Genomic DNA, 26,378 nt, shown 5'->3' on the forward strand with positions numbered 1-26,378 from the left:
GGTTCCAAGAGCAAGATTTTAGATGGTTTTCTGGAAATTTCTATAGTTTAAGCCAGTCAGAGAGATACACTTAATGGTTTGAAACAAGAGTCAATCATTTAGATGGCATGCTACTATCAGTTTCTTTGTGTAACAGGACCCGCTTGTTTTTCTGTCTGACCTGTCCTTTGTTTAGTGGATAAATTGTTGTGGGTGCTGACCCAGAATAACTGTTGCCTTTTACATAATGCTAATGTTATTAGCACTTGGCTGCTTTGTTTGCATTGTGTCTGTTGTGTGGGTTTCTTGATTTCAGAGTTTTACTTGGCCAAAGTACTCACCATCCCTTGGTGTTTGGCCAAGTTAGCAATCTATCTGTGTTTTAGCAGCCAGGAGACTGTGACACAGGGCCTTCTGCTTTACAGGTAGAGACACTACTACTGCACCATAAGAGCTGAGAAGTGGTGAGACTTTGTAAAGAGTACAAATTGAATGATCAGATGTGAGGATGAGCATGCCATAATTGTGATTAATTTTTGACTTTTTGATTTATTTTATTCATATAATTAATAAAAGAAAGAACATCCATTCATATAGCAGATTTCACAGCTCAGGATGTCTCAAAAGACTTTACCTGCAGTAAAATACTTTAAAAGCTGTAACTTAGGAAATGTAGCAATCAATATGTTCACAGTAAAGTCCTACAATTTAGCAACATCACAATAACTAGACAATCTGATGGCATTGCATTGAGGGACAATTCCTCTTCCCTTCTTCAAAATAGTGTAAAAGGAGTTTTACATCTACCTAAGGCAGCAGATAGGGCCTGGTTTCACATCTCATCAAAATGACAGCACTTAAAACAACAATAAGCTTGTGGTATCAGGTGATGGTTCTGAAACGATGAATGTTCATGTCTCATTGGCTCCACCCAAACTACTGAGAGAATAATTCTACTCTAGCTTTCGGAGGAGTATCTGTACCAGCTCTGTAAGGTCCTAATAATTAAGCCTGACCAAATGCAGTTGTACTTATTGCTATCATACAATAAACTGTCCTGTTATTTAAGAATGGTGCCTCTTCTTTTGGTGCTGTGATGGTGTATCCCCTCCCACTAATCACCAGATATGGCCAAGACAAACCAAACATAGAGGGAGGACTAGTGACAGTGAACTCCTCCAGGCAACCCTTACCCCTCACAAAATACCGGTAGAGGTGGTAAATACAACAAAGAAAATGCCATATAGTACTCCCTCAGCATTTCATTGGAGTGCTAACCTTGACTTTTAGTGTGGGACTCAAGCAAAACTGCTAATAACGAGTCATAGCTGTACCTCAAATAGCTGAAAAAGTGACAATATTGGGTCTTGAGTGTGATCCCGTACTGAATATTAATTAGTTATTGACCTGCTTTGACTCTCTGTGAATAAGAGAGTAATTGAGATAGTATGTGATTAAAGACAGAATAGTTATTTTTTGTGTGGAAGCTCCAGAAACTGTAGATCTAACTTTAATATGTCTTAAGGTCTCAGTCTGCAGTTATAACCTCATTGATTGCTTACGATTAAAGTTAGTGATAATAGTTTTACCATCACAATACCATCTGGCAATTTTTCCACAATTCCTGTGCGATGATTGAAAAGAGATTCAATTTTATAAGGTTGCTGGCAATGATTATTTATGACTCCATTTCGCAGCTGTTGAATATCTCCATCTCATGAATAAAACTTCAGTGATGGAATCTACATATTTTAATCATTGTGTTAAATAAACTATGTGAATATGTGTTTACTTTTCGGGTCCTGAGTCCAACTGTCACTCATATTGAATGATAAGGCATGCTAGCTATCCTTGGTCAATACATGCTCAGCTGTAGCATGAAGCAGCTTATTTGGTAATGAGCAAAGAGACAGTATTAGTATAGCTCTTGACAGTGCAACACATAATTAATTCTGAAGCACTGTAACAAGCGTATGGTGTTCTCAAATGTATATCAGGGAGATAAAGTATCGTGTATGCTGTTACTGGTCAGGATTACAGAGTAGGTGATCTCTAATGATCCTCCATCTCACTATGTGTTTCTCAGGGCCATGATTCCATGTCAGAGAGCACACATTTACAAACTTATCCCATTGCAACTGCAGTGAGGGACATCTGTAAGCTTAATTTTACTCTTGTAAAGTCTGGTACCCATAACTTTCCCTTGTAATTCGTAGAATTAGATGGAATTTACAGCACAGACACAGGGCTATTTGACTAAAATGGTCTGTGCTGGTATTTATGATCCAAAATAGCCTCCTCACACCCTACTTTCTCTATGTCTATCAACATTAACTTTTCTTTCCTCTTCCTTTAATCGTACCGTTAAATGCACTCTCATCAGCTGCATATGGTAGCCAATTCCACATTCTAGCCACTCTCTGAGACAGGAAGGTCAGATTGCCTCCCTTTACATTTTTTCTAAGTCCTTGACTTTTAAAAAAAAAATGCCTTACAGGATAACACTGCAGAAACTTGATAAATTTTCTCATTTCCGCTTACAGTATGATTTGCAAGTCAATTTGACATATTTACTTCCCCAGTACAGGTTTTAAGGCACTTTTTATTCAGTAAGTAGACTGCACATTTGGTGGGGTAATTTTAGCATTGTAGTCAAACTCAAGTTCTGCCGAAATATAATCCTGATAATATAGACTATAATTCAAATTACAGTATTATGGTAAGAGTTTGGAAACTTGTGCTTTAGCAAATGTCTGGAGCTCATATTGACAAAGAACCATGTTCAGTAATTTTACTAAAATCACCCTGATGCTTCCTGCATTTTAGTGCTGTCTTGCAGTGCCCTGAATGTCTTCAGATTTGATTTAAACCAAGGCTCCATCTACTTGTTCAGTGAATGTAGAACATCCATGTTTTAAGAAGAGTAGAGAATTTTTCCAGTCTTTAGGTCAACAGTTATCCATCAATCAACACCATTAAAACAGATCAATTGGACATTTATATTATTGTTATTTGACAAACTTTGTTGTGTTTTACTACATTATGACAGTAACTACACTTCAAATAATATGGGCTATGAAGCATTTTGACATGTCCTGAGACAGTAAGAGACATGCTATTCCTTCAACTCTTCATTTCACTAAGTCTAGAATTCGTGGTGGGTCCTGTCTGAGGTCCTTGCAGCAGAGGGCTGCTTCAGCAGTGATAGAGGTGTTGTGGATCCAGTCCTTCCTGGTTGCAGCTTTGATTATCCCATGGCCACTTCAGAGCCCATGAACCGTGGAGGGAACAAAAAAATGAACTTTGTCTTAACTTTGTCTCAATATTTAAACTGACGTTGGATTATGGCGACTTACGCTTTTCACTGTACTTTCGTAAATACAAGTGACAATAAATTACTATACTATACATAGTTTAAACTCTAAGATCTGCAAAGTGCCAAGCAGAATAACTGAAGCTGATACCTATTGGCACCAGACTAGCGACAGCCAAGCTAAGTGTTCATTTTAAAATCTTCCTATGTTTCATCCTGGTGGAGGCAGGAATCCTTGGATCTACTCTCATCTGACATAGTCCTCTTCTCCAGCTACAATTGGGCCAAGTAGAACACCTTACTATTTGTCATCTTAGAGACGATTCCTTTGATGGATGGTGGGCTCCTTCCCGGTTACTTGCTCTCTCACACTGGCTCCTATGATTCCTGTCAGCTTTGGCTGAACACATAATCCAGAGGAATGCAAATGGAGCGAGGGAGTTTGAATGACCAGAAACTCACATTGAGCTGTGCACATATTTCCCATCTATCCGGAACAAAAATTGGGGTTTCAGTTCAGTAATGTTGAAGTGAATCTCAGAAAGAAATTCAGTCATAAATATTCAAGAGGCCAAAGACAGGCAGAGTCAGCAGTACGTCTGTTCTCACCTTGGCATGATGATGCTCGAGTTTGAGTTCAATTCTTGTTTAAATTCTGCCAGAAAACTGTGAAAGCCAAATGGGACTGCACCAATGCAGCTTACTGGCTGTGGGATGAGAGGAATCAAGGAATTGCAGAGAAGGAGATACGGGGCATGTGGAGATGTGTCCTCAAACATGAGATCAAATTGCCACAGTTATTTTGGCAGCTGAGGAGAAGCACTCAGTATAGCCAAGGCTCTATCTGAACAGCCGACAGCTGTTTCTTAGGCACCTGAAATGTCTACTCTCTACAACTCGACAGAGCAGGAACTAAGCAAGGGCTTTCTGCCAAATCTTGCTCTTAGAATGTCGCAACCAAATATTCCCAATTTGCAATTAAAAACAGCCTTTTCTTTATTAGGTGAATGCATTTATATTCCTGTTCAAACATGACATCAGCTGGTCCTACAGAGCTAATGAGTGGCTGAGCTACACCTTTGATTTTAAGTTACTGAAGGTACCAAGTTGTCTGCCATGAATTAAATTTCTTTACCTTGAAGAAATAATGAAATATTATAACAAATACTTGCATTTCTGCAGCGTCATTTATGACCTCTGTTTTCCTAAGTATTTCACAGCCTTTGAAGTCAGTGGAAGCATAGACACTGTTATAATGTTGTAAATGCAAAAGCTGAAATGTGCATATCCAACTCCCACATTGAGCAAAGTCTTAAAGACCAGTTAAACTGTTTAAATGATGTTGTCTGAGGGATAAATATCATTTGTGACACCGCAGAATAATCCATTGCTTTCCATCGAAAGAATGTCATGGAATTTGTTTACATCTGTCTGAGACAGCAGATCATATCTTGGATTAATGTCTCACCTGAAAGATGGCACCTTTGGCAATTACCACAGAGCTGCATGAACCATCAAGCTAGATTGGTCTGCTTGAGGTTTAAGAGGGACTTGAGCCTACAATGTTGTAACACCGAAGCAGAAGTAACTGAGCCACATATGGAGGTACTTAAGGGCTGACCTATTGAATTGCATAGGTATGTGTCAGGTTAAGAAACAAACAGCCCATGTTAAAAGACAATCATGTCTGTGAACATTTATGTCTTGCAGTTTAACTGGATTAGATTATTGTCCCACGTATTTGAACAGCTCACTCTTTCTATACATGCAATGTGATTCTTATTTACATTGCTGTGAATTTCTTTTGCTGAACACATTCCCATATTTTATTTGTCCCTTGGAAATATTAAACATCTTTACCTTATGCCCCAGTCATTCAGAGAGCATCTGTGATAAGGACCAGTGGATGATATATAATAGATTGTAAGACCATGTGACTCACATGCTGCCAGATGTGCAGTCAAAAGTTATGAAACTTCCTCGAGTCAAGTTTGAAAAGACACTGAAGGAACTTGTTTACTCGGTGGTATTTGATGGGGCAAAAAGATAGGAGTCAGTTTTGGCACCCCAAAAAGAAAATTAAAATAACATAAGGTTTACAACTGGTAATCACCCAGGCCAACACAACTGCTGTGGTAATTTTACAACTTCCATGTCTCCTGTCTGACATATTTGAAAGACAATAAGATGTAGGAGCACAATAGACCATTCAGCCCATCAAATCTGCTCCACCATTCAATTATTTTATGGCTGATTTGATAATCATCAATTCTGACATTCCTGTTTTTCCCCGATAACCTTTTGTTCCCTTACTATCTAAAAATATCTCGCTCAGCACTGAATACATTTAACGATCATATCACATCAGCCCTCTGCAGTAAAGAATTCCATAGATTCACTACCTTCTGAGAGAAGAAATTCCTCCTTATTTCTGTCTTCAATATGAGACCCCTCATTCTGAGATTACATCCTCTGGTCCTAGACTCTCCCACAAGGGTAAACAATCTTTCCCCATCTTCCCTGTCAAGTCCCCAAAGAATCTTACATATTTCAATAATAACGTCTCTGATTCTTCTAAATTCCAATCAGCACAGGCCCAATCTCTCCTCCCTAAGACAATCCTTCCAAACCTGGGATTAGACTAATGTGCCTTCTCTGGATAACCTTGAAGGTCAGCATATCTTTTCTTAAATAAGGGGCCCAAAACTGTTCACAATATTCAAGCTATGGTCTGACTAATACTTTGTAAAGTTTTAGAAAAACCTCCTGACTTTTATACTCTATTTCCTTTAAAATAAAGGCCAAACATCACTATTACCCGCTGAACATGAATACTAGCCTTTTGTGATTTATGGACAAGGTCTCACAAATACCTCTTTTCTGTAGCATTCTGCAGTCTTTCACCATTTAAATAATATTCAACCCCTCAAAACTTCAAACAATATATCCGTCAATGTTTCTTCATTTTTATGATTCTGTAAAGTGCACAACATCAAATTTAAACTGTAAAGTTAAGACGACAAGGATCTTTTAACTGATAGTTTTAAATGTGTCCCAACTCTGAAGATCCAAGATAGTGGTGGAGTAGCGGCACAGCGTGAGGACTCCTGCCAAGGGCTCAGCTGCTCTGTTCACTTTTGCTCTTTCTGGTTCTTTCACTGTTTTCTTTTCTTACTTTAATCTACTTACCCTCTGTGAACAGCAAGTGTGCGCAGCATGGAGGAGATCAGCTCGAATGAGAGTGAGCCCAGTGCCTGGGAGATTAAGCCATCACAGGGAAAGCAAGCCCAACATGGCAGTGAGAGAGGTCCCTGGCATCTATGGCAGTAGCAAGCTTGGGAGAAGTCAAACATACCTTCTGGAGAGATCTCAGTCAAGGAGGCAGCAGTGGTGATGGCATCACGGTTTCTTTGGGTCCAAAGCGTGGCAGCGGCTAGGGGCCTGGATCGAGACTTTGGTGGTCGGCTCGAGGTCCGGTGCCTGGCAGTGGCCGGGGGACTGGATTGGGACTTTGATAGAGCCCAATGCAGGAAGAGCCTGACAACACGGCAGTGAGGGAAGTACCCCAACATCTGCAATGGGGTCAACAGCAGGCAGTCCATAGTCTTCCAGAGTGTGGGCCAAAGCGGAGGAGGTGGAGCCTTTGTAGGAGTGCAAGATCAGCATTGCTAAGTACATAAGAAAGATTGCTGAACTTTTGACTTTATTTCTTTATTTTTCTACTGTATAATAAGAGTGACTGTAATGATTAACTTTTAACTTGTTTCTTTATTTCTCTACTTTGTACCTAGGTACCTTTATATCTAAAGACGGCACTAGGAATTATACACTTTTTGCTGTACTTCTATACTTGAGTACATGTGACAATAAATTCTAATTCTAATTGTAAAAAAGTGAACACAGATATGACAGTAAGATACAACCGCTCTATGCAGAGTATGATAACTGCGTGGAATAACTCCTTGGACATGCTGTGCAAGCAGGAGATATTACTGGTGAGGTACAGTTTGAGAAATCCTCCCCTCTTAAAATTTCATATTACAACACGATGAGTGACAGACAGAAAAAATCCGTTTCCAACCTGCCTTAAGACGTTTGCATTACAGTACACAGACCATCCACCTATCCAGAAACCATAAAATATTTGGAGCTGTATATTTCTTTGCTTTGCTTATTCTTTACGTCGTGTTGTTCTTGTTTGCAAATGTCATCTTCCTGTTCAGTTCTAATGCAGCTAGTTAATGATGGGAATTAAGGAGTCTAAGAGATTGCATTATCGGAGGTTAGAGAGGGTAGTGAGCTAGTTTGCACCTCTTATTGAGTAAGGTAAACATTGATAGGCCTTCTCGTGATCTTTCTCACATTCCATTTTATTTGCACATATTTAAATCAATGCATATGTAGTTACATTGTGATGGACTGTGCAATCAGTTCAATATTATTTGGCAACCAGAAATCAAATTTATGTCAGCTTGGACTTAACAATGACACTCAGTAACTTTGTCCGTATTAAAAGGCAGCAGAGTTCCACAATAAAAGTGCACCATTAAAATGAACTGTGAAAATATATTTGAAAATAAGCGTATTTGTATGGCAGTGAAGTGCTGTAGGAATGAAAATATCCATCACATGGCCTATGTAGCACATGCAGCCTACAGCAATGTCTATATCATAGCTTAACATTTTATTTTATATCACATGTTACTCGCATGACATATTGTCTTCATTAGCTGCAATGGTAAAACAAAATGGACATTTTCATAAAAAAGAGGACAGGGAGGCAATAACTTACAAGTGGTATTCATTCTGCTGCCTTGCATCATGCATAGGCTGAAAGCAGCATGAAATATATCTTGAATGCTTTGATAATAAACTGCAGAATTACAGTAGTTAGCTTTAGTGTCAGGACTCTAGTGTGCTACTAATCAGGAGAGAGTGCACACTGTTTCATTTATACCAACATCTGGAAGCCATAATGATGATATTGCTGCTAATTTTAATTTGTTTTTGAAGAGAAATAAGAAGGGACACACAGGATCGCACATTTCATCTACTGACCCGTAACGTTTTTCTAAATTGCTGAATCTCACTGCTGTTCCCTAGGTAGACAGGATTCAATCTCCTACCCAAGAGATATCTATTGTGAAATTCCTACTCATGCAGTTCATATGCTGAACTTAGGAAGATGTTTGAACAGGCTGCTTGATATTCAACTGAATTGAACAGAAGAAGACATTTTCTTGTCAATGTCGCTCTCTTAGGTCACCATCCAAGGGGCAACCATATGTTCACAGCATCAGATTCAACATAGGAGATTCCTTTACCCATTGCTCTAGTTTGTATGTGATTTCAGGCATCTCTGCTAGATGTTCGTCTGCCTGACTCTGTATCTTCAATCTGCCGGGGCCTGTTAATGTTGTTTAATATTATTCAGTCATGGATGTCAGTGTTGCTGGTTAGGCCGACATTTATTGACCATCCCTAAGGTAATGGCGAGTTGCCTTCTTGAATGACTGGAGTCTTTGAGGTGTAGGATTACAGATCATTATATTAGGAAGGATTTTGACCTAGTGACAACAAAGGAGCAACAATAATTTTCCAAGCTAGGATGTTGTGTAACTTAGAAGGGATCTTTCATGTGATGGTATTGCCATGCATCTGGGTATATGAGCACTTCTCCCTCATCCATAGATAAAGATGTAGAAGTGAAACCCCAGAGATGTGATAACCTGTGTGCATTGCTTTATAAAACATATGCAATATGGGGAACATTAGGTTCTAAGGACTTCTGAACGAAAGATGGTTCGGGGTGATGTCAAAAAAATACAATTGATGAAAACCAATAGAGCATTATGTGATCTGTGTGCCTGAGATATCTGTGAAGTTCTGAATCTAAAGCCATCTATTTTATTTTAAATGTGAACTCTGGAAGATGTGTGAGAAGTAGTACCACTGTGCAGCAATAGTGCTACATCGGTAGCTGCAATTAAGTGACAGATATGCATTGCACATGAGGTACCTGGTAGAGATGCCTGTAACTCAATCCCCTGGTGTGACAGTCCTCTGCAGTGGAGGCCTTCCCAATGGAGGCAGTAAGGACTGCAAATGCTGGAAGCTACAGTCAAGAAATGTGGAGCTGGAAAAGCACAGCAGGCCAAACAGCATCCAAGGAGCAGGAAAGTCAATGTTTCGGGCTGAAACCCTTCGTCAGGACTGGGGAGAGGGAGGGGAGGCCAGAAATAAATAGAGGGAAGGGGGTGGGACTGGGTGGAGGGTAGGTAAAATGGAGATAGGTGGTTGCAGGTAGAGGGTTACTGCGGTTGGTCAGTGGGAAGGGTGGAGTGGATAGGTGAGTCGGAAGATGGACAGGTTGGGGGTGGAGAGATTTTGGAGCTGGTGAAGTCAATGTTCAGTCAATGGGGTGGTTGGGCTGTAAGCTCCCAAAGCGAAATATCAGGTGTTATTCCTCCAGTTTATGTTTGGCCTCACTCTGACAGTGGAGGAGGCCAAGGATGGACATTGTCACCTGGGGAGTGGGAGGGGGAGTTAAAGTGGATGGCAACTAGAAGGTCGGGTTGGTTGGTGCGTGCAGAGTGTAAATGCTCCTTGAACCAATCCCCGAGTCTGCATTTGGTCTCCACGATATAGAGGAGACTACATCAGGAGCAATGTAGATGAGGTTAGATGAACTGCAGGTGCATCTCTGCTGGATTCGGAAGGATTGTTTGGGGCCTTGGACGGGGGTGAGAGGGGAGCTGTAGGGGCAGGTGTAGCATCTCCTGCAGTTGCAGGGAAAGGTGCCACGTTGATGGAAGGGTTGGTGGGGAGTGTGAAGCTGAGAAGGGAGTCGGGAGTGAACAATCCCTGCGGAAAGTGGACAGGGGTGGGGAGGGAAATATCTTTTTGGCAGTGGGGTCTGATTGTAGGTGGCGGAAATGTCGGAGGATGACGCATTGTATTCGGAGGTTGGTGGGATGGTATGTAAGGGGACTCTATCCTTATTGTTGTTGGGGGGAAGGGGTTTGAGGGCAGAAGTGTGGGAAATGGGAGAGACGTGGTTGAAGGCATCCTCAATAACAGGGGAGGGGAAACTGGAGTCCCTAAAGTAGGAGGATATCTGGGACGTCCTGGAGTAGAATGCCTCATCATGGGAGCAGATATGGTGGAGGAATAGTGAGTATGGGATAGCATTTTTGCAGGAGGGTGGTGAGAGGAGGTGTAGTTGAGGTAATTGTAGGAGTCAGTGGGTTTGAAATGGATGTCAGTGGTGAGTCAGTTACCAAAGATGGAGACAGAGTGGTTCAGGAAGGGGAGGGAGGTGTCAGAAATGGTCCCGGTGAATTTGAGGACGCGGTGGAAGGTGTTGGCGAAGTTGATGAACTGTTTGAGCTCCTCATGGGAGCACAAGGCAGCAACGATATAATCATCAATGTAGCTGAGGACGAGGTGAGGGTTGGTGCCAGTGTAGTTGTTGAAGAGTGACTGTTCCACAAATCCTACAAAAAGACAGGCATAGCTCAGGCCCATGCCAGTGTCCATGGCTACTCCTTTGGTTTGTAGGACGTGGGAGGAATCAAAGGAAAAATTGTTCAGGGTGACAACTAGTTTCACCAAGTGAATGAGAGTGTCGCTGGAAGGGATCTGTTTGGGCCAATGGGACACTTTCCCAATAATAAGTCACACTTGTAGGGGCTTGAAATATTGAGCAGATGGTGGGACATAACCTGGCACGACGCAGGGATGCAGCACAGGAGCTACTTTGTCTTGAATTGCCCATGGGCATCTCTGCCCAAGTGCGTTTATTATTCAGGATCAGTCCCTCCTGTTGCCAACTTTAGGGAAAAGAGCTTCCTTTCCATCTTGGACAGCCTTCAAAAGAACTTTTAGGAGGATGCCACTAAAATGTAGCATCACCTTTGGCCTGATCTCTGACGTCTCTGTGCTGGATGAGGGTGATGATCAGAGATTAAGTGATACCCCTGAGTTATCGACTGTGAAGTACTGGCCAGTTTCCTTTAAAGTTTGGCACCCAGAGGTTGGAGGCCAGAAGGTCCTGCCAGAGGACAGAAAATCCTGTCTATCTGCCAGAAATTGGGTGTTTCGCTCAGGCCTGCATATGCAATGAGCTAAAAGAACATCATCGTGTAGGAAAATCCAACCTCACCTGAGACCTCTGCGCAGAGTGAGATTATTTCCTGGGGGTTGGAGTGTAAGAGTAGGGAAGTCAGTGGGCAGTTTTGATCTCCCTTTTTAAGGAAAGTTTTCATTTCACTGGAGGCAATTCAAAGAAGGTGCACTAGGACGATACGGGTATGGAGGGATTGTCTTATGAGCAAAGGTTAAACAGAAGAATAAGGTGTGATCTCATTGAAACATATAGAATTCTTAAGGGGCTTGACAGGGTAAATGCTGAGAGGATTTATCCCCTCTTTGGACAATCTAGGACCAGAGGGCATAGTCTCAGAAGAAAGGGCTGCTAGTTTAAGGCTGAGATGAGGAGAAAAATCTTCTCTCAGAGGCTGCATCTCTGGACTGTTCATTTGATGTCATAGCATTCTCTCAATCTGAACTTACCTGGATACTCACATCAACACTGCCTTGCATTGGCTTGCCTTTTTGCACTTTGCCCGTTCAGATAAAGATGCCAGATTCATATTATTATTGTCTTGCCATGATGTACAGAGCAGGCTCAAAGCCAGGGATCTTGACATAATTGACAGTGGGTCTCAATCAAGTCATTGGGACAGCCTTCACCCAGGGAGTCAAGAGTAGTCTCTAATACCTGTCCTGGCCCTCCCAGTGCAGTAGGAGTCAGGATGCTGTCCTCATAAGGGTTGATGGGCGTAATGACAGACAGCCTCATGGCACTCAACTGGGTACCAACCTTAGGCCAGATTGGCATGATCTAGTACAAAAATAAATATTGCTGGCAAAGCTCACAATTGCTGCCAGATCTGCTGAGTTTCACCAGCAACTTCTGGTTTTTGTTTCAGATCTCCAATATCCACAGTCCTTTGTTTAAATTTGTGTCATGGCTTCCATGCTGGTACTAGGAAAAGAGGGAGTCCTGCCTGTGCCAGCAAAGGTACTGCCTCGAAAGCGGTTAGACCAATCCAGGGCAAATGTCAGGCAGTTCCAGACAGACAGAACCTGTCTGGATGCACAATGGGCTTTTAAAGGTGGCACAGGTGCAAGAGTGTTGGCGAATTCTGGGATATCTACTGAGTGACAATTTGTTCTGGGAATGGCAGGAAGATGGGGCAAAAATTGTACGTAAGATATTCCAAAGGCGTGGGGTAGGTAATTAATGAGGTGATTTTGATAAGATAGGGTGAGAGAATATTTTAGGCTTCACAGAGACAAATCCTCCAAAAAACACAGCGTAATTTGGATTTACCCAAAGAGATGAAGACATAGCTTTAGGGTTCAAAAAGTCAAGCTTCTTTCCTATAGTACAGTTCATAAACGTAACTCAAATTAATTTAAAGTAATATGGGGAGGTGGCTTCCTGGTGGTATTATTGCTGGACTGGTGATCCAGAGACCTGGGTAACGTTCTGGGAACCCAGGATCGAATCCTGCCAAGGCAGGTGGTGGAATTTGAATTCAATAAAATTCTGGAAATAGGACTCCCATGAAACGATTGCTGATTGTTGGGAAAAATCTATCTGGTTCATCAACATTCTTTTAGGAAGGAAACTTCCATTCTTACCTGGTCTGTACTACACATGAGTCCAGAGCCACAGCAATGTGTTTGGCTCTTAACTGCTCTCTGGACAATTAGGAATAGGTGACAAATGCTGACTTAGCCATCAACAGCCTTGTCTCATGAATAAATAAAAAGAATAAACTGACAGTACAAGAATAATTCTGACAAAAAGCAGATAAAAGAATGCAAGATTGTGCATTATTATAAATGCATTCCATTCTGATGAAGATGAACCAAGTTATTAATTCAACATACAGTGATCAGTTTGCTTAAGTATTAAATGTAGAATGAGTGACAGCTCCCGCAGGTGGTGTGGTAAGTCAGGATTTGCTCATTTACAATCGCATCGTTTTATTTGTTTCTGAAAATAAAATTCCTCAACAGTGACAGGAAGTCTCTGCCTCGTGAAACGTGGCTTCAAATTTCAATCTCTCCTTACATTTATGTCTGACATTTACAGTCTTTGGATAATGAGTTATTAATATGAGCATGATTGCGCAGTACAGATAGCTCTGCTATATTGCATGTTTTGTTAATGCAAATTGGCTGTAATGTGATTGATGAATAGTGGATGCTGTTTGGATAACGCAAACTTTCTGCTGTTCAGGTATAGCAATTTTCTATAATGATTTTCCTATAACACTATTTTCTATACTGTGATTTTCTATAGTGCGAGGATACACTGTCTATGCGTGCAAAGATGCCTGTGTAAGAACACTACTATCATATTACAGGAGAACTACCTGTACTTGACTATCCGGAGGGACAGGTACAAAAGCTAAAGTAGGAAGTAAGCCCGATGGTTAGTGTAGTGTTTGTAACAAGGTCAGCCGAGTGGGCATCACAGATTTCCCTGATTGGGGCTGTTAACAGCCCCAATCAGGGAGCCCTGGCTGACAGATAAGAACAGGAATAAGAGCAAATAAAGGGTGAATTGATAATGGGATACCAGGCTCTGTGGAGTTATTTCAGTTAGAAACCTACCTGTACTGACACTTCAATATTCCAAAGGTAGATTGCCTACTCTGATTTGACATATTCTTGAAAGTTGCATCACACTGCCTGCTGCATTATTACAGCACCTTTAATGCAATGAAATTTCCGAAAGTGCTTCACAGGAGTTTTATAACACAAAGTACACACCAAGCTACAAAAGGCAGCATTATATCGTGACCAAATGCTTAGTTAAAGAGGGATGTTTTAACGAGAGTCTGAGACGACGAAACTGAAGCAGAAGAATGGAGATGTGTTTGGAGGGAATTCCATAGCATTATGCTTAGCAAGTGAAGGCACAGCCACCAGCGCTGATCAATTATAATTGGGAATGCACAAGAGGCGAGAATTAGAGGAACACAGATGTCTAGGAAGGATGCTATTAAACTCAAAGAATGCAGGAACATTTACAAGGACATTACCGGGTTTGGAGGGTTTGAGTTGTAGGGAGAGACTGAATGGACTGGGGCTATTTTCCCTGGAAGCTCAGGGGTGACATTATAGAAGTTTATAAAATCATGAAGGGCATAGATAGGGTGAATAGCTGATGCCTTTTTCCCAGGGTAGGGGAGTCCAAAACTAGACAGCATAGGTTTAAGGTGAGAGGAAAAAGATATAAAAGGGACCTAAGGGGCAACATTTTCATGCAGAAGGTGGTACATGCATGGAATGAGTTTTCAGAGGAAGTCATGGAGGCTGGTATAATTACAACATTTAAAGGGCATCTGAGTGGGTCCATGAAAAGGAAGTGTTTAGAGGGATATGGGCCAAATGCTGGCAAATGGGACTAGATTAACTTAGGATATCTGGTCGGCATGGACGAGTTGGACCGAAAGGTCTGTTTCCGTGCTGTCCATCTCTATAATTCTATGACTCTAGTGCTGTGGGATTGAAGAGATTATAGAAATGAGGGAAGTGCCAAGTATTGGGAAAAAAAGGATGAAAATTTTAAAATCAAGACAGCGCTTGACCAGGAGCCAATCTAGATATACGTAGGTAGGGTTAGCAAGGGAACAAGACCTGGGGTAGGAGTGGTTTGGATGTGTTCACTCAATAAAAAATCTTTTATGTTTCATCTCCAATAGTTCCCTATTATGTAAAAACTATGTTCCAGACAAATAAAAGAAAAATCATTTTTTAATGATCTTATGATTCATGCTCCTGGCTTGTTTGAAACAGTATCTGGGAGAGTAATCTTAAATATCTTTATCACTCTAAATTCCCAAGGACTCATGGGCAATCCTTGAGATTTGGCGACATTCTTCACAGTCAAAGCAAGGGTAGTAGTCACAGCAGCAATAAAGATGGGAGTCAACTATCAAGTCAGCAGTAGCACAGTATTAATTAAAATGGAAAGCAGTTCAAAAGGAAAATACATAATAAAACAGCATCTCTGCCAGTCACAATACAATGACAGATATAATTCATTTTCATACCATGCTGAGCTACCAGAGCAAAAACATAACAAGTCAGTATATAATTATAATTAATTACAATTATATAATGAGTAATTAAGTTACTAAAATTTTGAAAACCTATTCTGATCTATAATGTCAAATTCTTATTGTAATAAACCACTTGAATGTGTTATTTTCATGTATGTTTAATTTATTCTTAGTTTATGTGTGCTATGTGAGATTTAGAATTTAGAATTAGAATTTAGAATTTATTGTCTTGTGTACTTTTACAAGAAAAATACAATGAAAAGTGTATAAGTCGCCCTACCATGGCGCCTGTATTAATGGCAGAAGTCATAAGTAAATTCGTAAGCAATAATAAAAAGTAAATTTTAGACAAAAGTTCAAAAGTTCATCACAGTCCATTTAATGGCTCCTGGTTTCAGAGGAAACCAAACAAGAGACGAAATACCCAGCTGGAATGAGACCATCAATCCATGGCGAGAATGCCATGCTGGGATGAAACCGACGTGCCAGGCCACTGGAAAAACTGGGCCGAAAGCCTCCGCTGAAGAAAATCGCCACAGAGACAAGACCACTACCCTGGACGAAGATGTATCTTTCTGCTGTCTTCCTCCATTTAAAGGATATGCAGCTTTTCTATTCTTCTTGCCAAGATGCATAACCTCTCATTTTCCCACATTATATTTCGTCTGCTAAATCTTTGCTCACCTAACCTGTCTACACCCCTCAGCAGACGCTTTGAGTGATCCTTACCCCTTGCCTTCCCAACTATTTTTGCCTCATCCGCAAAGTTGACTGTAGTACATTCATTTCTGTCATCCAAGTCACTCACATATATTGTAAATAACTGTGGCTCCATCACTGATCTCTGCAGCACTCCACTAGTTACAAGAATCCCAGTTCTGTTAGATTTAATCTTGCTGCTGTTTAGTCTATTCATGAATCCTTATCTTCTACAGCATTAGGAATTCACCTGCTGTCATCGTGTTTTGTAAATATTATCTAAAAAATTATTCCTTGTCAGACTTCCATTGGTTCCAAATGGAGATTTCATCTTTATTTTCAGGAAAAAAATGAATACCACATTTGAATGTATCAGTTCATGTGACTTAAGATTCCTTTCTTTAAATGATTACTCCTTTTGGATATTTGTTGCCATGTGCAGAGTCAGCAGGAAGAAATTTGCCTCACACCCTAGAAAAATTACAAGCCCGATAATTTTCCATTTAAGATGAGAGATTAATTTTTGTTTATTTTATCCTTGTGTCTCATATATTGAAGTCACAATGAAATCACAAGAGTTCGAGACTCTGTTAAATATGTAGTCTTTTCACAAATCTTGTCTTTTTAATGGGACTCCACAACTACAAACAAGCAAATAACCATGAGCATAGAGTTTGAAGGATAATGCAAAATGTTTGTGCCATCACAAAGCAATAATGGGTACATCAATACTTTATCTTAATCATGTTTACTTTGTAATTTCTCTCATTGGCTGTTTGAACCTACTTGTAAATCCATCAGATTTGTAAACATCATTCATTCAATTTGATGCCTGCACAGTCTTATCATTTTAGGATTAAAGAAGGAGCACACAACACTTCTATATTTAAAAAAAAAGAGACCTACATTTTGAGGTTTACAATGTGTTAACCAACTGCAGCAAGTAGATTAACAGCGTCCAGTGTTGTTCAGCTTATTCACAGCAGTTCCTTATTGCCAACCTTTATTGTAAATATTAAGCTATGTATTGTTAAACGCACATAGAGGGTAGAGAATGAGTAAAAAAGTGAAAATGGTTGGAGTGGGGGAAATAGATTTGTGGTTTTCTCATGTATGTTGTCTACAGAAAAGGAGGTTAATCTTCCCAACTGGCTCACTCACTCGGTGCAAAAGTTCAATTATGATTCCTTTCATTGTGAGGTGGGATTTGCATGGGGGCAGGTGGATGGAGAAAATTATGCAGAGTTTAGCCCAGTTGACAGATTCCTGACCCTCATTCCTCAACACTCATGAAGCTCCAGTGTGGGATTGTGAAACTACATGATAAGTCCCCTTTATCTCCAAACCCATTTCTTGCTGCAGTTTCTGTGACAGAAACCAAAAGGGAGCAGAAGGCAATCTCTCTGGATGTTCCAATCAAGGTTCGACAAGATAAAGCCATTTTTGAAGTGAAAAGAAAGGCATACCTGTCCATACCAAATGTGCTTATGATTATCTGTTTTTATTCAACGGGCTAACATTTATTTGGCCAGACAGACCACACAGGGATGATGGAGAATATTTGTTTACCATACCTCCTATTCAGGAAGTAAGTTACCATGTGGCTATGTCTTATCCTGGTAACTAATTTCAAAGGATTTTTGCCTTAAGAAAAGCTCTTCACTCGGGAATGCCAAATATTATACCAATCTGGGTGCATTTTTCTAAACTGCAGAATAGCCCTTTTAAACTCGTTCTTAGCCCTTTCATTATGCTCAATGCTGACATTAAATTAAGGCTGCGCTGATATTAGTTCCTTACCCGCTGTCAAGGGGCGTCACTTGATCCTGGCAGTCATCTATTCCCAGCAGAACACAAAATTGGGCTGAAGTGTGCTCTGACAAAACTGACGTTTATTGTAAAATATATCTCAAATAGACAATACAATAAATTTCTTGTGCAGAAAATAGATAATTAACTTAGGTGTGATCCAATTCCTATATATCAACATAGTGCAGTGTGATTGTGGGCATTGCAAATATCATGAGGTTACCAAGGTAAGGTTTTAAGTTCAAATGCAGCTTTAGCTTGTGTGTAGAACCAGTACCATCTTTGTGAAAGAAATGAAGCCAGCATTAGTAGAGGTTGCATGGACATTTGTCATAAAGTTGATTGATTCTGATATTGTCGAACATATTTTAAAGAAACTGTACTTCACTTTGATGGTGCGCACTTCAACTGATACCCATTCCTAACTATGGTCAGCTCTATTGGAATAAACATTGTGTGGATGATGATTTCAAACAGCAATTAAAAAGGAACTCTCGAAATGGAGAGTTTTTTTTTCCTTAATGGGGTGTTGGCTTTGCTTGCAAAGCTGGCATTTTCTGCCCATGCCTAATTACCATGATTGCTGCTGGGCCTATGAAGAAGAGCTCTGAATTTCGTGGAGAGATTTTCTGGTACATTGTCCGTACATCAACAACAACAAGTAGCATTCTATTCTGGAAATACTTTGAAAACTTTGGCAAGTTCTGTCCTTTTCTATCTAATTGGAAACTTTATCGGAGTCACTAAGAGAAAGGGTGTTAGGCATAGTCTTAACCTGAAAAGGAATGTAAGGTGGACTTGAGGCCAGGTAGAGCTGTTCTTGTTGCTGCTGGGACAAAAGGCTGAAGGGACAGTGAAACCCTTTCACTGAACATGTGCAGGGCATTTGTCTTCTGGACCTCCTCCACAGTTACCGTTGGTGCTACATTTGAGAGCCAGTGTACCATCTCCTACAATGTGGTGCATGTGCCAATCAAAACATGCCTCTAGATGAGTGGAGTTGGACAGTTCCAATTAAAGAGATAGTACAAGTTGAGATATGATGGGTCAAATGGCTCCCTTTTGAAGAGAAACCATTTAAACAACGTGAGATGAATTCATGCGAGTGAAAGAAATAGATATTTGGGCTTATTGGGCAAATGTAGAAGATTGGGCAAAGGCACATTTGTGGCTCAAGTGACATGTTTTTATCCTCTACATTATGTAGAATTCAATATAATTCCAAACTGGAATTTCTATGGTTCAAGAGAATTTAAATGAAGCGGAGTGTTTCTGTAATGAACTTTCATAATATTGGCTTGCAACTTCTAAAGTCGAAAAGTAACGATTGTTTCTACTAGGAGAGAAAGAAGTAACTCATGTAGCTATGGGGAAAGTGATGGCCTAGTGATATTGTCACTAGATTATAAATCCAGAGATCCAGGGTAATGTTCTGAGGCTTAGGTTCAAGTCTCACCACAGCAGATGATAGAATTTGAATTCAATTAGGATAGGAGCGAGGAAAAGAAATCTGACCATGAAGCTATTGCCAATTGTTGGGGAAATGGCCCCTCTCGTTCACTAATGTCCTTGAAAGGAAACTGCTTCCTTACCTGGTTGGACTGATATGTGAATTTAGACCCAGAGCAATGCACTTGACACTTAAGTGCCCTAAATGGAGTAAATAAATAAATTTAAAATAAAAGCCAGTAGTATCCATAGCCAATGAATTAGAAAAGACACCAGTGCTGTTCACCATGTTCCAAATTTAAGGAAATATTATGGGGGTTATTTTAGTGAAAATCTGAAAGTGTTAATGTATGCTACATGAGTAAGATTAGCCGGTTTGGAAGCATGTACTTTAGAATAGAATAGGGTAAAATAGCCTTTATTGTCACATGCACTCAAATGAATGCAGTGAAAAGTATGTAATGTCACCTCTCAGCACCATCTTAGGTACAGGGTACCTAGGTACAGATACTTTAAGTGTTTTACAGAATTGAAATAGTAAGAAAAAAGATTAGCATGAGAATACAGAGTTTAAAAGTCCAGAATGAGAATAAAAAGTGTCAATAAAGTATTCAAGTTATAGTCATTGCAGTTTTTTCCAACATGAGTCTGTGCCCGCTGGGCTTCAGAGCACAAAGCCACGCTGCCTCCATGTGCTGGTCTCCATCGAGGACTCGCTCTGCTGCCCCTCCGCAACTTGGTCCACGCTCTCTGCTCCTGCCCGGGACTCGGCCCATGCTCGCTCTGCTGCCACTCCGGGACTTGGCCCATGACTCGGCCCACGCTCACTCTGTTCCTGCTCTGGGACTCAGCCCGCAACTCGGCCTGCGCTCTCTCTGCTGCTGCTCCAGGACTAGGCCCGTGTTGGGCCTGCTGATGCTCCAGGACTTGGCCTGTGCTCGGCCTGCTGATGCTTCAGGGCTTAGTCTCCGCTCTCTCTGCTGCTGCTCCAGGACTTAGCCTGTGGTCGGCCTGCTGCTGCTCCAGGACTTAGCCTGTGCTGGGCCTGCTGCTGCTCCAGGACTTAGCCTGTGCTGGGCCTGCTGATGCTCCAGGACTAGGCCCGTGCTGGGCCTGCTGATGCTCCAGGACTTAGCCTGCGCTCTCTCTGCTGCTGCTCCAGGACTTAGCCTGTGCTCGGCCTGCTGATGCTCCAGGACTTAGCCTGTGCTGGGCCTGCTGCTGCTCCAGGACTTAGCCTGTGCTCGGACTGCTGATGCTGCAGGACTTGGCCTGTGCTGGGCCTGCTGATGCTCCAGGACTTAGTCTGTGCTGAGCCTGCTGCTGCTCCAGGACTTAGCCTGTGTTCGGCCTGCTGATGCTCCAGGACTTAGCCTGTGCTCAGCCTGCTGGTGCTCCAGGACTTAGCCTGTGCTTGGCCTGCTGCTGCTCTAATCTCTGGCCATGATTCTCTCTGCACCCCGCTCTGTGACTCGGCCTGCATTCTCCGCTCCCAGCCGGGCTCCGGCCATGACTCATCTCCCATCATCTCACTTCCATTCTCCTGGTAGGGTAGGGTAGATTAAGAAGGAACTGACGAGCAGAAGAGCTCCAACTGGAACATCTTACTCTGCTGCCATCTTAAAGTGGAACTTCGGTCCTCATTGCTAAACACCATGATTTAAACCTGCCTGTAGGTATTAAAACAGATTCAGTATGCAGTGCAGTGTGTACACACAATGTTTATGCAGCAGTGTATGTGGGCTCTACTCAGCTACTTCTATTGGAAGTCTGGAGAATTTTGACTGACTGGCTCTGAGATTGAGGGAGGGTGGGCACACGTCTCAGAAACGGAGAAAGAAAGTTGCAGTGTTTCTGGGGAATAGGAGAAAGAGGCAACACTGCCCTCTTGTCCACCCTCCTGCCTCAGTCAATGCTGTGATATGTAACCTCATTTCCTCATCTCATTTTTCCTCCAGAGCAAGGTGGACCCAACCCAACAGACACTTTCTCTTTGTGATCTTCATGGAACTCATTATGTTATAATGACGTAAAACTTACCCTTTTTGGTGAGGTCCTCAAGCTACTTTCCAGAATAAATGTTGCTCTAATGTTTAGAAGTGTGTCAGAAATTCTCCTAATATTTTTCAAAAGTCTCCTTTAAATCTTCAGCAGTGTGTTGTAGAGAATTCTCTCCCTCAATCAATAGCCTCTCTTTACCACACTTGAGTGTACGACATCAGAATTAAAATATATTACTTGAACAGAATAATCAGTGAGACAATGTTTTTTTTTTCTCTCATTGCTCCCAAACACTTGATTGAATCAGCCACAATTCTGCGAGAAGAGTTACACTTAGTAATCACAAATTACACTTGCAGCAACAATTAGTTTATCCAAAATCCTGTTGGAGGCCAGCTCCCCTTATTCCTAACTTAATATCCTAACTTGATTACACTTACTGTCTTCTGCCAGTGTTGAAGGTCCCTGGGCGGAATTGACCAAGCTCCACCACCATGCAGGAATTTCTCTTAACATTTATATCATTTTCTTCCTTTCGCTTGACCATCTTTAAATTTGGCAATGCTTCATACCTTTAGTTTTGATTGGTAACTGATGTCCTAATTGTTGATAATCCTTCTGAAAGAGCAAGGTCTTCCGTGAAAACCACAAAAATCCTCAATTTCTTCCTGATAATCTATTTCAGAAAGACAAGCTTTCAGCCTTCTCCATTCCTTAGATTTGCACAGAACTCCAGTACATCTTCTTCCAATGTCTAATTCCTTCCTTTGTTGAGGTTACAAATTATAACTGTTTATCAGATCCACCAAAATGTGAAGTTTCAGCAGAATCTCAATCAGGGAGTTAGTACATTGTTATCTTTTGTTGTATACGGCAGTGGTTCTGAAAGAGTTAATGTTGAAGCTGTATTAAGCTTCAATCTGATGGTAAATGACAGGGCATTTGAGTGACGCGGGCTGTAGTGAGATCCGTGACAGAATTGGGTGAGAAGTGAGGCCGATTTTGACATTGAGATTATCTTGCTCCATCTTTTACACTTTGCAGATGGTGGGTTTCTGGCCAGGCAGCAATGAGTTGCCAATTGATGGCAATCAACATTGATTCAGATCCTTGTTGATGGTCCAACCCACCTTATTAATAGCTCGGTTTTGATCTTACTGAACTCGCCAAACAAACTAGATATTTGGAAAACACTACATGAAAACCAGAGTGAGTTATTGGTGGGTTGAGCTCATTCAAAATTACTTCCATGTTGGGGAGCAGACACCAACATCTCAGAGTATACACCGTGGTCACTGGCCACATGCACACAATCTCCAGGGGCAATGAAAGGCAACATTTTCCAGCTGCTAATGATTTGCGATTTTGCATTTTGCCCTGTCAGTCAGAGATACCAGGCTCATATTACTGCTGTCCTCCTGGGCCATTTAGCCAGATATAAAGCCAGGAAGCTCGACATAGTTGTCATCTCAGTCAATTCAAGGGGAACAACCTTTGCTCAAGGGGTACCAGCGAAGTAAATCAAGGGCACTATCTGATATCAGTCCAAGTGTTTGGACATGGTCAGTCAGCCTCTCGGGGAGGTCAGAGATAGGATGCTCTCTTCATAAGTCGTGAGGAGGCCCAACGATGGGCATTTGTCTTGACTCTTTCTGTCCCATTATAGAATGAGAGATAGGCAGGTGTTTCGGAAGATGAAAGTAGGTGGCACAAGCGTTGCTCTTGGTACAGGTGGTGAGGTGTCCTGAGCGACTGAGTAAGCAGCACAGAGGGCATGCAGGGTTGTGATGTCAGGCATTGTGATGGTGTGTGGGGAAGATGTTGCAGACAGTAGTGAGAGTGGCAGAAGATGAACCTTATGGGGCTGTGGGACCAGTAGCACAGAGAGATTGAGTGTGCGCTATTGGAGGCAAGATGATGGAACCACATGTTGGTGAAGTGGAGAAGGGCATGAATCTCCTCACAATGTTGGACATTCCCCCAGGAGACTGAGACTGTAATGACTTGAGTTATAACCTCGGATGAGGCCACTCCCATAATATTGTGTGCAGTTCTGGTCTCCTTTTCTGAGGAAGGATGCTCTTGCTCTCAAGAGAGTGCGGTGAAGGTTTACCAGGCTGATTCTGGGGTTGGCGGGTCTGACGTATGTGGAGAGATTTAGGTTAGGACTGTTTTCGCTGGTGTTCAGACAAATGAGGGCGAATCTAATAGAGACTTCTAAAGTTCTAACAGGACTAGACAGGGTAAACGCAGGGAGGATGTTCCTGATGGTGGGTGTGTCCAGAGCCAGGGGTCACAGTCTGAGGATTCGGGGTAAACCTTTCAGGACGGAGGTGAGAAGGCATTTCTTCACCTAAAGAGTGATGCGCCTGTGGAATTTATTACCAAAGGAAGTAGTTGATGCCAAAACATTGAATGTATTCAAGAGGCGGCTAGATATAGCACTTGGGGCGAATGGGAAAGGTTATGGGGAGAAAGTAGGATTAGGCTATTGAGTTGGACAATCAGCCATGATTGCGATGAATGGTGGAGCAGGCTCGAAGGGCCAAATGGCCTCCTCCTGCTCTTATTTTCTATTTTTCTATGCTTCTACGTGGTCTGGCATGGTCTGGAATCATGCCTTCCACTGCTGCTCCTGAAGCAAAAGAATGTCCTGCCTATACAGCTGGACCTCCAGGACTCTTCCCTCATATTGGGGCACTAGATTCCCTCTGTCGACTATGTCCAAGGCAAACGTCATCAACCTTGAATGGCAGCTCCAGCTGTTAGGGCTTTTCTGGGTAGATAACAGCCTTTTAAATGTGGCACCTGTGCCAGGGATGCCAGTCAATTCGAGGATATCCAGTGAGTGGTGAGTTGTTCTGGGAATGGTGCATGGTAAGATGGGGATGGAAAACAGAAGTGATACATGTCACTTTTGAAAGAAAATGGAAACAGGTTCTGTTAGGAGGATCTCTTAATCCAGGAGTTATTCCTCACAGCAAACTCAGGTAGCTGATGGTAGCCCTGCAGCACTGTTACAGAAACTCAAACTGCAGATGTGCGACTTCCTAGGACTGAATTTCAGTGCCACACCTTGCCACGTTTTCCCAGTGACCGAATCATCCTAAAATCAAACTGGGTGAATCAATTTCAGCTGCAAGGCAAATTTCAGCATTCATGTGCATTGTATTATGATTCAGTGAATAATTAAAATATTTGCAAAAGGCTAGACAGGAACTTAGTATTGAAAAATTGCTACAACTTGATTAGATTTTTCATTAAATCATACAATAGTGCAGCAATCATTCATGTTTGTTTAACTGTCTGATTTAATTAACAGAGTAATGAGAGAATTTTCTTTCCAAATAATAATTACTACAACTATTGTAACTTTTCAATTCAGGACATATTTCCTATTGATCAGAGTAAGTATAGATAGTGAAGGATTGTCCATCTGTCTTTTCTCAGCAATGCTAATCTAGTGAAAGATGGTGAAATTGTATTTGCTTAATTTTTCAAATCAATTCCTGAGAATTTATTGAAACCACATGGATCTTTTCCTATTTCATCAAAGATGTTGATCGAGTTTTGAATAATGCACACATCCCTTGTAATCACTTCTTGGTGAAAATGTAGAACTGTGTGTCATTCTATTTTTTTGCAAGCATGCTTTCTGAGATTTTGACCAATTTGGTAGTAAATCAGAAATGCCTGTTAATACTATAATTTCGCAAATTTGACACAGACTGCATAACAATTGCCCAAGGCATCTTCTAATAAATTATAAAAAGCTTTCCCCTTTCACCCAAACAAAAGCAAGCAATGCTTAACTGTTCAATTAACAAGCTACTTTGAGCGATATACTTAGTCGCACCCTAGAATTTGAACTCATTTTAAAACTTGGTGTTTTTTTTAAAAATTGCAAATTGCATATTAAGCCTCTATATGTACATAAAGCATTTTTTGTGTATATATCTTTGTAAGCTAATGATGTCGTTATCCTTGAATTTTCCCCAGGACTGTCAGAAGTGTAACTTGACCTCTTAGCCTGTTATCTCTTGAGGATCATTTCCCTGTGGAGAATAATACTCCCAAAAGGAGAGCATTTTTCTCTTTGTGCAATCCAGCAAGGATAGAATTCCCAAAATGAAAGACTTAGCTTGTTTGTTCTGGCCTGACAGTGTACATCGACTGGAATTTTGCCAGAATCCCTTCAACACCAAGAGATGGTTCCATTGTCCACAATTATACTCCTAGGGACCATTAGAATGAGTCTGCTCAGATAAATTCTGCCAGATAGCACAATATCAATGGTATTCATCTGCTGAGGACAGAAATTAGATCATGAGCTTTTTTTTTCATTTGTAACATTTAACAGCTGTCTGTGAGAGGAAATCATTATTCCTCTTTACTGGTTGCACTTGAACCTTGTAATCAAAGGTTAAAACCCATGCCACCCAGGTCCAGGTTTCAAAACATAAAGGTTACCAGACAGAATATGTTGCGCTGGAGATTTATGTCTTTTACGCTTTAGACTGATTCCAGGACTTTCCCATTGTAAATGGTAACATTTTCCTCACTGTATGCTAAATAAATAATCCTACATTTGGCTGGACTTATCCCAGCGCGGGTGAAAGCTTGCCCAACACGGGGGGGGAAAGACCCCTCCTGGGGAAAGCCCAGCTCTGAGCATCTGCAGGGCCATGCCTTAAGAAAGGATTGTAATGCTTGACTTTTAACTTTATTTCTTTAGTTTTCAACTTTATATAATAAGAACTATAATATTGAACTTTTTAACTTACTTCTTTATTTTTCTACTTTACGCATAAGATTTTCTACCTAGGTACCTTTGTACCTAAGATGGCGCTGGGAATGGTGACTTTGTACAATTTTCACTGTACTCCTGTACCCCTGTACTTGAGTACATGTGACAATGAAATCTAAATCTAAATTTAAGTTGAAATCAAAATCTAAATCTAAATTTGGAGAGGTCTTGTGTT

The sequence above is a fragment of the Rhincodon typus genome, chromosome 22, assembly GCF_021869965.1.
Source record: "Rhincodon typus isolate 14 chromosome 22, sRhiTyp1.1, whole genome shotgun sequence".
In the NCBI taxonomy this organism is placed as follows: Eukaryota; Metazoa; Chordata; class Chondrichthyes; order Orectolobiformes; family Rhincodontidae; genus Rhincodon; species Rhincodon typus.